The sequence below is a fragment of the Triticum urartu genome, chromosome 2 (genome assembly GCF_003073215.2).
Source record: "Triticum urartu cultivar G1812 chromosome 2, Tu2.1, whole genome shotgun sequence".
NCBI lineage: Eukaryota > Viridiplantae > Streptophyta > Magnoliopsida > Poales > Poaceae > Triticum > Triticum urartu.
The window spans coordinates 82,056,744-82,066,596 of record NC_053023.1 but is presented as its reverse complement, the minus strand read 5'-3'; the positions used below and the strand labels follow the sequence as shown (position 1 = coordinate 82,066,596).

General features: G+C 47.6%; 1 pseudogene; it reads right to left on the bottom strand.

Moving 5' to 3' along the window:
* Positions 1-3,132: 3,132 nt before the first annotated feature.
* On the bottom strand, positions 3,133-4,428 carry LOC125535173 (annotated as a pseudogene).
* Positions 4,429-9,853: the final 5,425 nt, after the last annotated feature.

Here is a 9,853-nt window from a genome sequence, read left to right as displayed (position 1 = left end):
CTCGAAATCGAATTTCATTGCGGGAAATTAGGATTTCATGAGGGAGGAAAAGGGGGTGGAGAGTCGTACAACGCATTGGTGGGATGAAGATCAGAGAAGCGAATGCCTCTCGTAATTGATTGAAAAGTGCTCTGCTGCTTCAAATATCATGACAATTCAAATACAAACTGCAGGCCTGTACTTACGGTCAGAGATGATGGCTGAACATTCCTTATTTCCAATAACAATACTTTCCGCTTGAAGGAAGTTTCTTATTGGATTACATAATGCTTCCAGATCATCTTCGTTCTGGTCATAGCTATTCTGAGTTGTCATAGTCTTCAATGTTAGGCATCTAGGTGCCCTAAGCAGCTTGTCATTGACTGATTGATTTAGAAAACACATAGATTCCTGTTTCGCCTGTAGATAAAGTATGGTTAAATAGTTATGGAATTCCTCAGGAACTGTGTCCTGAAGTTTCCCACTTTCGAAGAAACTGGAAACCCATAATAGTTTCCTATGGTTATCTATGATCTCTTCTAGGTGCTTGGCAAACTCATACTCCCTGTGTGAGGTAATATATAAGATCTTTTAGATCATTAAAGTAGTGATCTAAAAAGTCTTATATTATTTTACAGATGGAGTCTTCTTTACCACTTATAAGCAACATACTCACTGAATCTACTCACGCTCATTCTGGAGTGATGAAGAATTGAGATGATAAAGGAAATAAGATCCATGACATGTTGTTCCTAAGATGTGCGACTGATTGCAATGGAACAATATGCGGATGCACAAGTTCTTACCAAAACAGAGGTAGCATGGTCTAGAATATGGGACACCAAACTGCAAGGGACTTAGGAAGAATTATTGTGTGTTGAAACTGAGAGTTGAAAGGGAAGCTAGCAACTGGTCATGTATATCAGACACCTATCACAAGCAATTGATACTGATAGAGTCCAAATACTACAGTCAATTGTGATTCGAATAATTCTAAGCTTAAAAGAACCTCGAATCCAACAACATTTTCCGCGCACCATCTACTCGATGGTATGCCCATATGGATTGTTTGATCTCTTCTCCTCTGCAGACTGCAGGTGCAAGTCCCCCGCTCATTGAGGGCGTGGTCAGATTGCTTAATGAGTTCTTTTATTTTTGGGATTTTAAGATGACTATTGCTTGAGCACCATAGTTGATTGCTATTTATTTCAGATCAAATTTCTCAATCAATTTTTCCTTCCAATTGAAATGAAATATTCGGCAAAATAGAATGATGTATATTGCGAGACTATGTACTGTAGGATTTATTTGAGTAATGATGTGAAGGCAATGTATAAACTTGGTGAATTCACTTCAGTTTGCTGATACTGACATACCGCTATGTGTCCAGCAAGTGTGATTTGCAAGTCATATATAGTATGTATTCACAAACTTTTCTGTGTGTTCCATTGTACTAAGTCGAACATCCATGAGCACAGATTTGGTTCTAATCAGGTATCACATATTTCATGCTTGCACTATAGTTTATTTCTCCATCTGTGCATCGTCAGTCTTGAGTACATGCTCTTGTGCCTGCCCAGCTTGCTCTGTTACTGAACTTGCCCTCTCTTCCTAAAGAGCAGACCTGATTTCCTTTATGTCCTTGAAGCAAATACCACAATGTCAGCTTGAAATTTTTTAGGACACACACAGAGCCAGAATGTAGATATGGGGTTTGACAGAAAGAGTACACACCGATTTTAGGTGCTGTATTTTAGAAGCGAGCCCCTCTTTTTCACGCCTACAAGCTCCTGCAAGTAAATCAACCGTCAGTCAGCATACTTTTATATTCATTGCTTGGAACAACAAGCTGAATCAACTGAAATTACTCACGCTATGGCAGGTCTTGGTGAACAAGACTGCAAACTGCTGATAAAAAAGAAAATATCATGTTGTTAGACACCCATTTATCTGTGGTAGATACACTACTGTGCAATCGATGCATCAGTCTCACCAAACGATGTTGTTCTGGATCTCATAGGATCACCTGCATTTCGTTGGACTTTCTATGAAGCTTACAAACTAGGATGGCTTGTATTTATAGTGACTACAACAGATCACTAGCCCATGAGTTGTAGCCTCCGTCCCAAAATAACTGTCTCAACATATCACTAGGCCGATTTTAGGTGCTGTCATTTAGGGTCCTAGCTTGGTTATAAATCAAATCAAGGCTTGCTTACATAATATGAATGAATGGTGCAAAACCCATCATGCATCTAGTGGTAAATAATCTTTATTTTGCAAATAACATCTCTTATTGGGTGTTCTTCTCTGAATATAAACCTGATGACCCCTAAACCTATTTTGGATTGACAGATAGAGTACTGCATAGTGAGATTTATGAGTGTGACGCGGAGAAACAAGTATGGTGTCTGATTATATGGTCATCATCACATTTGTCTGAAAATTTAATTGCAAACATGGTTACAAAGTTACAGTATTCAGAACTGATTCCATAATCTAATTCGTTTATCTATCTATTTCACTTCAACCTGTCGCTGCTTTGAAACTCTTTTTGTCATCAATGATCAACCTAAACCCGCGAACGTGCGTAAGCTAGATAAGTGCACACATAAACGCTCAGGAGGCGTGCCAACGACACGCCCCAACCACTAGTATTACTTGATAAGCCGCAAAGATGATAGAACCATCGCCACGGCGCAAAACCATGCCAGCAGCTGCAGCTCCATCATGATCTGAGCATGATCCATCCACCGAGAGGGCCATCCACCTGGCCGGCGGAGGAGGCCATGGTGCAGGCGTCGGCTCCCTCGGCTTCGGAAACAAAAAGTAGAGTATGTGGCAAGATCACATGAATCACCCCAAATTAATCATATAAAAATAGCTAAAGAAAAGCGCCAATATATGTGCCGATGCTACCACTCCAACCTTTTTCTTTTTACAGGAAAGTAGTTGTTATCTGCTACTATAATGCTAACATTGCTGGCTTGCACGCATCGAACTGTGGCTCAAAGCCAGTTACTTGCTGTTGCACGTAGCTTAATTATTTGTTGGCTGTACTTGTTATTTGCCAACCTTCTGTTGCAATACCCGTTGATTGGTGACCAACTTACAATTTCCTCATAAAAACTTTCAAAAGAATTCATGGTTTGATCAAGTTCGGGTCGGGAAAAACCAGGTCGGCGGCCATGCACGACCTTGCCATGCGCCTGTCGTCTCCAACGGCAACGGTGCCACCTTCCCTTCCTTCATGCTGTACACGCCGGAGTGGAGCTCCTCGCTGGACTCGTTGTCCGAGTCGTCACGCTTACTGATGAAGTAGATGTGGTCCTCTCGAGCTCCAACCAGCTCACCAGCGGGAAGCGACTTCGAGCAGCCTTTGCTCACGAACAGAGCACGACCATCCAGCGTCTCGATCTTGCTCCACCGTCCGTGGCCACTGCCTAGCCCCGCCGCCTCAAAGACCTCGAACTTGGCCGGCGCGGCGGCGTGCTCCATCACCATCAGAAGCCGATCGCCTGATGAGACCAGGTAGTAGTAGTAGGACGGGTCAGCCCTGTGGTAGTACGATTGCTCCGGCCTGGCCGGGGGTTCACTGCATATGCACTGCATGGATGTGACATCGCCGGCGGGGAGGTTGTCTTCCAGGACGTAGAGCTCAGTCCGGCATGGGTCATTGTGTACTCTCGTTAGAACGTAGAGCTTCCTTCTGAAGAGCGCAATGTCGACGACGCTGTCCAAGTAGTGGGGCGGGTCCCACTCCCACGCCATGTAGCGGCGGCCTCTGGGTCCGCGGGCAGAGAGAGCGACCTTCTTTGACCCAAGGTTGACGCCAGTCCGGACGGCCAGGACGTGGTCCGCCACCACCACCTTGGAGATGTTGCCAGCGAAGGGGGGAACCGCTGCCCTCTGCCTCTTCGACGGCCTCGAGGGCCAGAGGCAGTCGGGGCTAATGTGCTGAGGGGTGATCGTCGTGGAGAGAGGGTCCATGAGGGAGCACCGGCCGTCGCGGTGCACGAGAAAGAGCATGGCGCCGGTGGATGACGTCGTCGGGAACTGGCACGGGGACGCGGTGGACGGTGCCTTCAGGGAGGCTGAGGACGCAGGCGGCGTTACGGAGGGCCAGCAACGGAAGCAGAGGAACAGGCGGCGCGGCCGCGGCAGCCACGGCGGCGCGCCACGGGCGACAGACAGCGCGAAAGCGGACGCGCGCGACGTGGGACGACACGCGCAGGAAGACGAGTTCCAGCAGCTCCGGCGCGAGGTCCTGCCATGGACGCCGACCGCCGATCCTCATCGATCAATCTAACTTGGATTTTGGATCCTCTGCTTGCCTCTGTTGGCTTGCGATTGCGAGTATGTAAGTAGCCGCACGTACATATCCGAGTCCGAGTCCGACTCGATTACTGTTTTTGTACGTAAGCATTTTATAAACTACTCCCTCCTTTCCGGTTTATAAGGCTTATCTCAAAATTTTAGTTTTTTCATTTTATAAGGCTTAATTTGGTTGTTTTCCATCACATGTTCAGACTTCAAAGTGCATTAAATCATTGCATGTATTAAGAGAAAATTGATCAATGCATGCATTTTATGCATGCATGCATTGGGAAAAGAATTCTATGAGACTAGGTCTCACGCGAGACCCATTCTGATGGATGACACGTGGCATTCACAAATCACAAAGCATCCCTCACCCCCACTTAAAATCAGGGTGGGAGAGATTAGATGCTTTGTGATTTGTGAATGCCACGTGTCATCCATCAGGACGGGTCTCGTCTGTTAAACGTGAGACCTGGTCTCATATATTTTTTTCCCATGCATTGCAATTAATGCATTCGTAAACATAATTTTTTGAGGAAAACAAGAGCATTAATTGGGTGCTTTTGCAAACTACAAAAAATATTCCATCACTCATCGTCTATTTTGGTTGGTGAAATTTTTGAATTGAGCCTTATAAACCGGAAAGGAGAGAGTACCCCTATAAAAGCACGAGAGGGCGGAGAACCAAAACATCCTATCCGTCAAGACATTCAATCTGATGGTCTACGTCCCTCCAGCATACTAAACATGTTTTACGATTTACCTACAATGTCATTATGTTAAGTAATTACTCTCCATGCTATCCAAAACAATAAAGTGTGCATCAAGGTCGTTTGCTCGCGATAGCCACGTCCTCATCCTCATCGGTACTGTTCTGTTTAGATACACGGCTTGGACGAGAGAGGAGAAAACAATCCAAGCCAGCGATTGGCCGACGTTGTGTGCCATTGGCCCACGTAGGCAGATTTCCTTCCTTCAGAACGAAGAGAAGAGGAACTCGCCTCGAGCCCCACCCCTCAACTCTCCCACACACGCAACCAACCTCTCTGTCCCCTCGTTCTCTCCCGTGGCCGATTCCCTCCGCGCCTTCTAGCCGCCGCTCCTCTTCTCCATTGCCCACTCCCTCCCTCCCCCGTCGAGCTGTGTGGCGATGATCTCGTCGACGATGTAGGCAAAACCAGTGTCGGAGATGAAGAACCTAGGAAATTAGGCGGGGGCAAGTCAATCTAGGCTCGATTTCGAGGCCTCTCATGGCCACGCCCGCGCCACTTCACTCTTCCCCATCCTGAAGCGCGGCTGCTGCTTTTGGGGATCCGCTCAGAGAGGACTACTTCTGGCCAATTTCTTTCTCCACCAGGTGAGGACTATTCCCCTGGCCGCTTCAGATCCCCAGCAGGCGACTTATCTTCTCTTTGCCTGACCGATTTCTTTCTCGTTGTTCTGGTCGATTCAAATAAGATCCTTGACGTTTTTTGAATCAAATAAATGATTGTTTCTTTATTCATTGGCGGCTAGATCGTTTCATGGTTATTTATTCTGAAATTGTAACTTGAATGGACGACTCTGTTGCAGTGGGCCATCTTTGAAGTACAGTTGTGGTCAATTCGCACACGATCGAGTTGATTCTGCTGTATGGCAAATTAGTTTATCTCTGTTTCGGTGACCGGAAATAGTACTATTAAACTATTGATATGTTATTAGGGGAAAGAACAAGGCATGTACTATTTGTTCCCTTTGGATTGGGTGATTTCTATGAACCTTTACCTCTATGCATTTTCCACAGGTTTACAACATGAGATTCCTGGCCAGAAGGGGAACAAGGCGGAGTGGCATGGTGACCAATTCCAGATGTGCATCTGTTCTAGTGAAACTAAGGGCAATAAGGTGAGCTCTAATCGGACCTCAAGCAACCGTGACATAGTTTTGATTTTCATTTATAGTGCATGGAAGTGCTCATGATAGAGTGCCAGTTGCGAAGAATCTCAGTGAGGAACCTAGGATACACACAGGAAGAAATTTGTGATAATATGTATCATGCTTATCCTCTTTCTTTAGAAAAACTCATGATCGTACATTAGTCTAGGAGATCAAATTTACTGCTGAATTTCTGCTAAAAAATATTACAACTGAATAATATATCAAATTGGCACCAAGAAGTTGTATGATGTGCTCAGATAAGAACCTAACTTCCGTTTCTCAAGTTTTATTAGCTTACAAAAAACTTCCTTTTCTGCAGACCCAAGTGTCGGTGTCAAAACCGACGGATCTCGGGTAAGGGGTCCCGAACTGTGCGTCTAGGCCGGATGGTAACAGGAGGCAAGGGACACGAAGTTTTACCCTGGTTCGGGCCCTCTTGATGGAGGTAAAACCCTACGTCCTGCTTGATTAATATTGATGATATGGGTAGTACAAGAGTAGATCTACCATGAGATCGGAGAGGCTAAACCCTAGAGGCTAGCCTATGGTATGATTGTTGTTCTGTATCTTGTCCTACGGACTAAAACCCTCCGGTTTATATAGACACCGGAGAGGGTTAGGGTTATACAAAGTCGGTTACAATGGTAGGAGATCCACATATCCGTATCGCCAAGCTTGCCTTCCACGCCAAGGAAAGTCCCTCCCGGAAACGGGACGAAGTCTTCAATCTTGTATCTTCATAGTCCAGGAGTCCGGCTGAAGGTATAGTCCGGCCATCCGGACACCCCCTAATCCAGGACTCGAAAAACCTCTCGAACAGCGACCAGCTCTCGCTTCATCATGACAGTCAGTTTTAGCTTTCTCTACTGAGGTGCTCGACCCAGCTCAACTGGGGCACAATCGCAGTAGTTCTCCTAGTGCTACCTTAGTCGACATAGCGGAACATAAGGCACCAAAACATAGGAGCCGGGCAAACCCAACTATTGACCCAAGACATGATTCGGAGCCGATGCATATAATGATATAAGTTCGGGGTGCCGCACTTATTAAAGTGTTCGGACTTCTCACACCATATTGAGGGGTACTAAAGCCCCTGGCGTATTTTGGCCGTACCAGAGTGTACGGGTGCAACATGTCGTTAAGGAACATATATTTGTAAAAAAAGAGTAATGCAAAAATAGACAAAAGCTATGCATTGTTTATTAAAAAGGGCTGCGATCAAAGCAGAATGATACAAATAATGCGATACGCAAAAGGTTGGACTATTTAACATGTCCGTTCTAGGGGCAGGCTGCAGAATGGTATGCGAAACAGGTATACTGCTCGTGATAGAGACCACCTGGGAGTTCCGTAATGCGGCATGGCTTGTCTGCTTCCCTGGTTCTTGCATCGTTTGTGCGGCAATTGAACTGCCGAATAGGCCTTCCGAAGAGTGGAGTCCTGAAAGTAAGAGAAAATTAAAAAATCGGCAGCCCCTGGTGCGGTTTAAGCCGTGTTTCGGGCATGCCGTGATGGTGCCTCTCCCCATGTACCCATGGTATTTCTAGAGCGTAGTTATGTACGCGAAGCACCGGTGTTGCATTTTTGCGAGGGCTGGGGTTGGGGCCGCATTGCTATACCTGCTCGGAACGTGCCAGGCGGTCTTGTTGTAAGTTACTCCGGGCGCGCTTGACGGTGTCCGGATGTTTAATGGCCGGACTGGAGAACTGCCTGGAGAGGCTGCTTTGTACTTCCGCTGCAAGGGCCGCCGTGTGCTCCTCCGTTCAGAGAGAGCGTTCGGTGTTTCCATTGACCGTAATTACTCCTCGAGGGCCTGGCATCTTGAGCTTGAGGTATGCTAGTGCGGTACCGCATTGAACTTGGCGAATGCGGTTCGCCCGAGCAGTGCGTGATAGCCACTGCGGAATGGGACTATGTCGAAGATTAACTCCTCGCTTCGGAAATTATCCGGAGATCCGAAGACCACTTCAAGTGTGACTGAGCCTGTACAGTTGGCCTCTACACATGGTATTACGCCTTTAAGGTCGTTTTGGTGGGCTTAATCCTCGAGGGATCTATGCCCATTTTCCGCACTGTATCCTGGTAAAGCAGGTTCAGACTGCTGCCGCCGTCCATAAGGACTCTAGTGAGATGAAATCCGTCAATAATTGGGTCTAGAACCAATGCGGCGAATCCGCCATGACGGGTGCTAGTGGGATGGTCCCTTCGATCAAAGGTGATCGGGCAGGAGGACCATGGGTTGAACTTTGGGGCGACTGGCTCTACCGCGTATACGTCCCTTAACGCGCGCTTCCGCTCCCTCTTGGGGATGTGGGTTGCGTATATCATGTTCACCGTCCGCACTTGTGGGGGAAAACCCTTATGTCCACTATTGTTCGGCGGCCGGGGCTCTTCGTCGTCATCGCTATGCAGCCCCTTGTCGGTATTTTCGGCATTTAACTTGCCTGCCTGCTTGAACACCCAACAATCCCTGTTGGTGTGATTGGCCGGCTTTTCGGGGGTGCCATGTATCTGGCACAAGCGGTCGAGTATTCGGTCCAAACTGGACAGGCCCCTAGGATTTCTTTTGAATGGCTTTTTCTGCTGACCGGATTTATAGCCTCTGAATCCAGCATTAACTGCCGTATCCTCAGCATTGTCGCCGTTAATGCGGCGCTTCTGCTTGTTGCGACGCGACCTACCACTACTGTCCCTAGTATCCGAATTACCAGGGTTCTTGGTCATATTGTTGCTACGAGCAAGCCAGCTGTCTTCTCTCGTGCAAAAGCGGGTCATGAGTGCCGTGAGTGCTGCCATAGATTTCGGCTTTTCCTGTCCAAGGTGCCGGGCAAGCCACTCGTCACGGATATTGTGCTTGAAGGCTGCTAGGGCCTCTGTGTTCGGACAGTCGACTATTTGATTTTTCTTTGTTAGGAAACGTGTCCAGAATTACCTGGCCGATTCCTCTGGCTGCTGAATTACGTGGCTTAGGTCATCGGCGTCTGGTGGTCGCACATAAGTGCCCTGGAAATTGTCGAGGAATGCGGCTTCCAGGTCCTCCCAACAACTGATTGATCCTGCTGGCAAGCTGTTAAGCCAATGCCGAGCTGGTCCTTTAAGCTTGAGTGGGAGGTATTTGATGGCGTGGAGATCATCGCCGCGGGCCATGTGGATATGAAGGAGATAATCCTCGATCCATACCGCAGGATCTGTTGTGCCATCATATGATTCGATGTTTACGGGTTTGAAACTCTCGGGGATTTGATGATCCATTACTTCGTCTGTGAAGCATAGTGGGTGTGCGGCGCCTCTGTACTGGGCTATATCACGACGTAGCTCCGATGAGCTTTGTCTACTGTGTTCGGCCCTACCGGATTTGTGTCCGGCGTGACGGTTACCGTCTCGAGTCGTGGGACGCCCACGCGATCCGTAGATCGATCTTGTTTGCCTTGCCTTGTCCTCCAACATATCTTGCAGGTCAGGCGCATTTTCCCGTGCCTTGGTACGGGGTGCGGCTTGAGTGGAGGGCCGAGAGGCCTCTCTATCGCGGCCACGAGGTGGCCGGTCGGCCGTATCAAGTGCTGGTGATGTAGGTTTAAGTGCTTCCTCCTCTAATCGGGGTAGCAACCTGCGCTTTGGGTAGCTCTTGGAGGGGCGT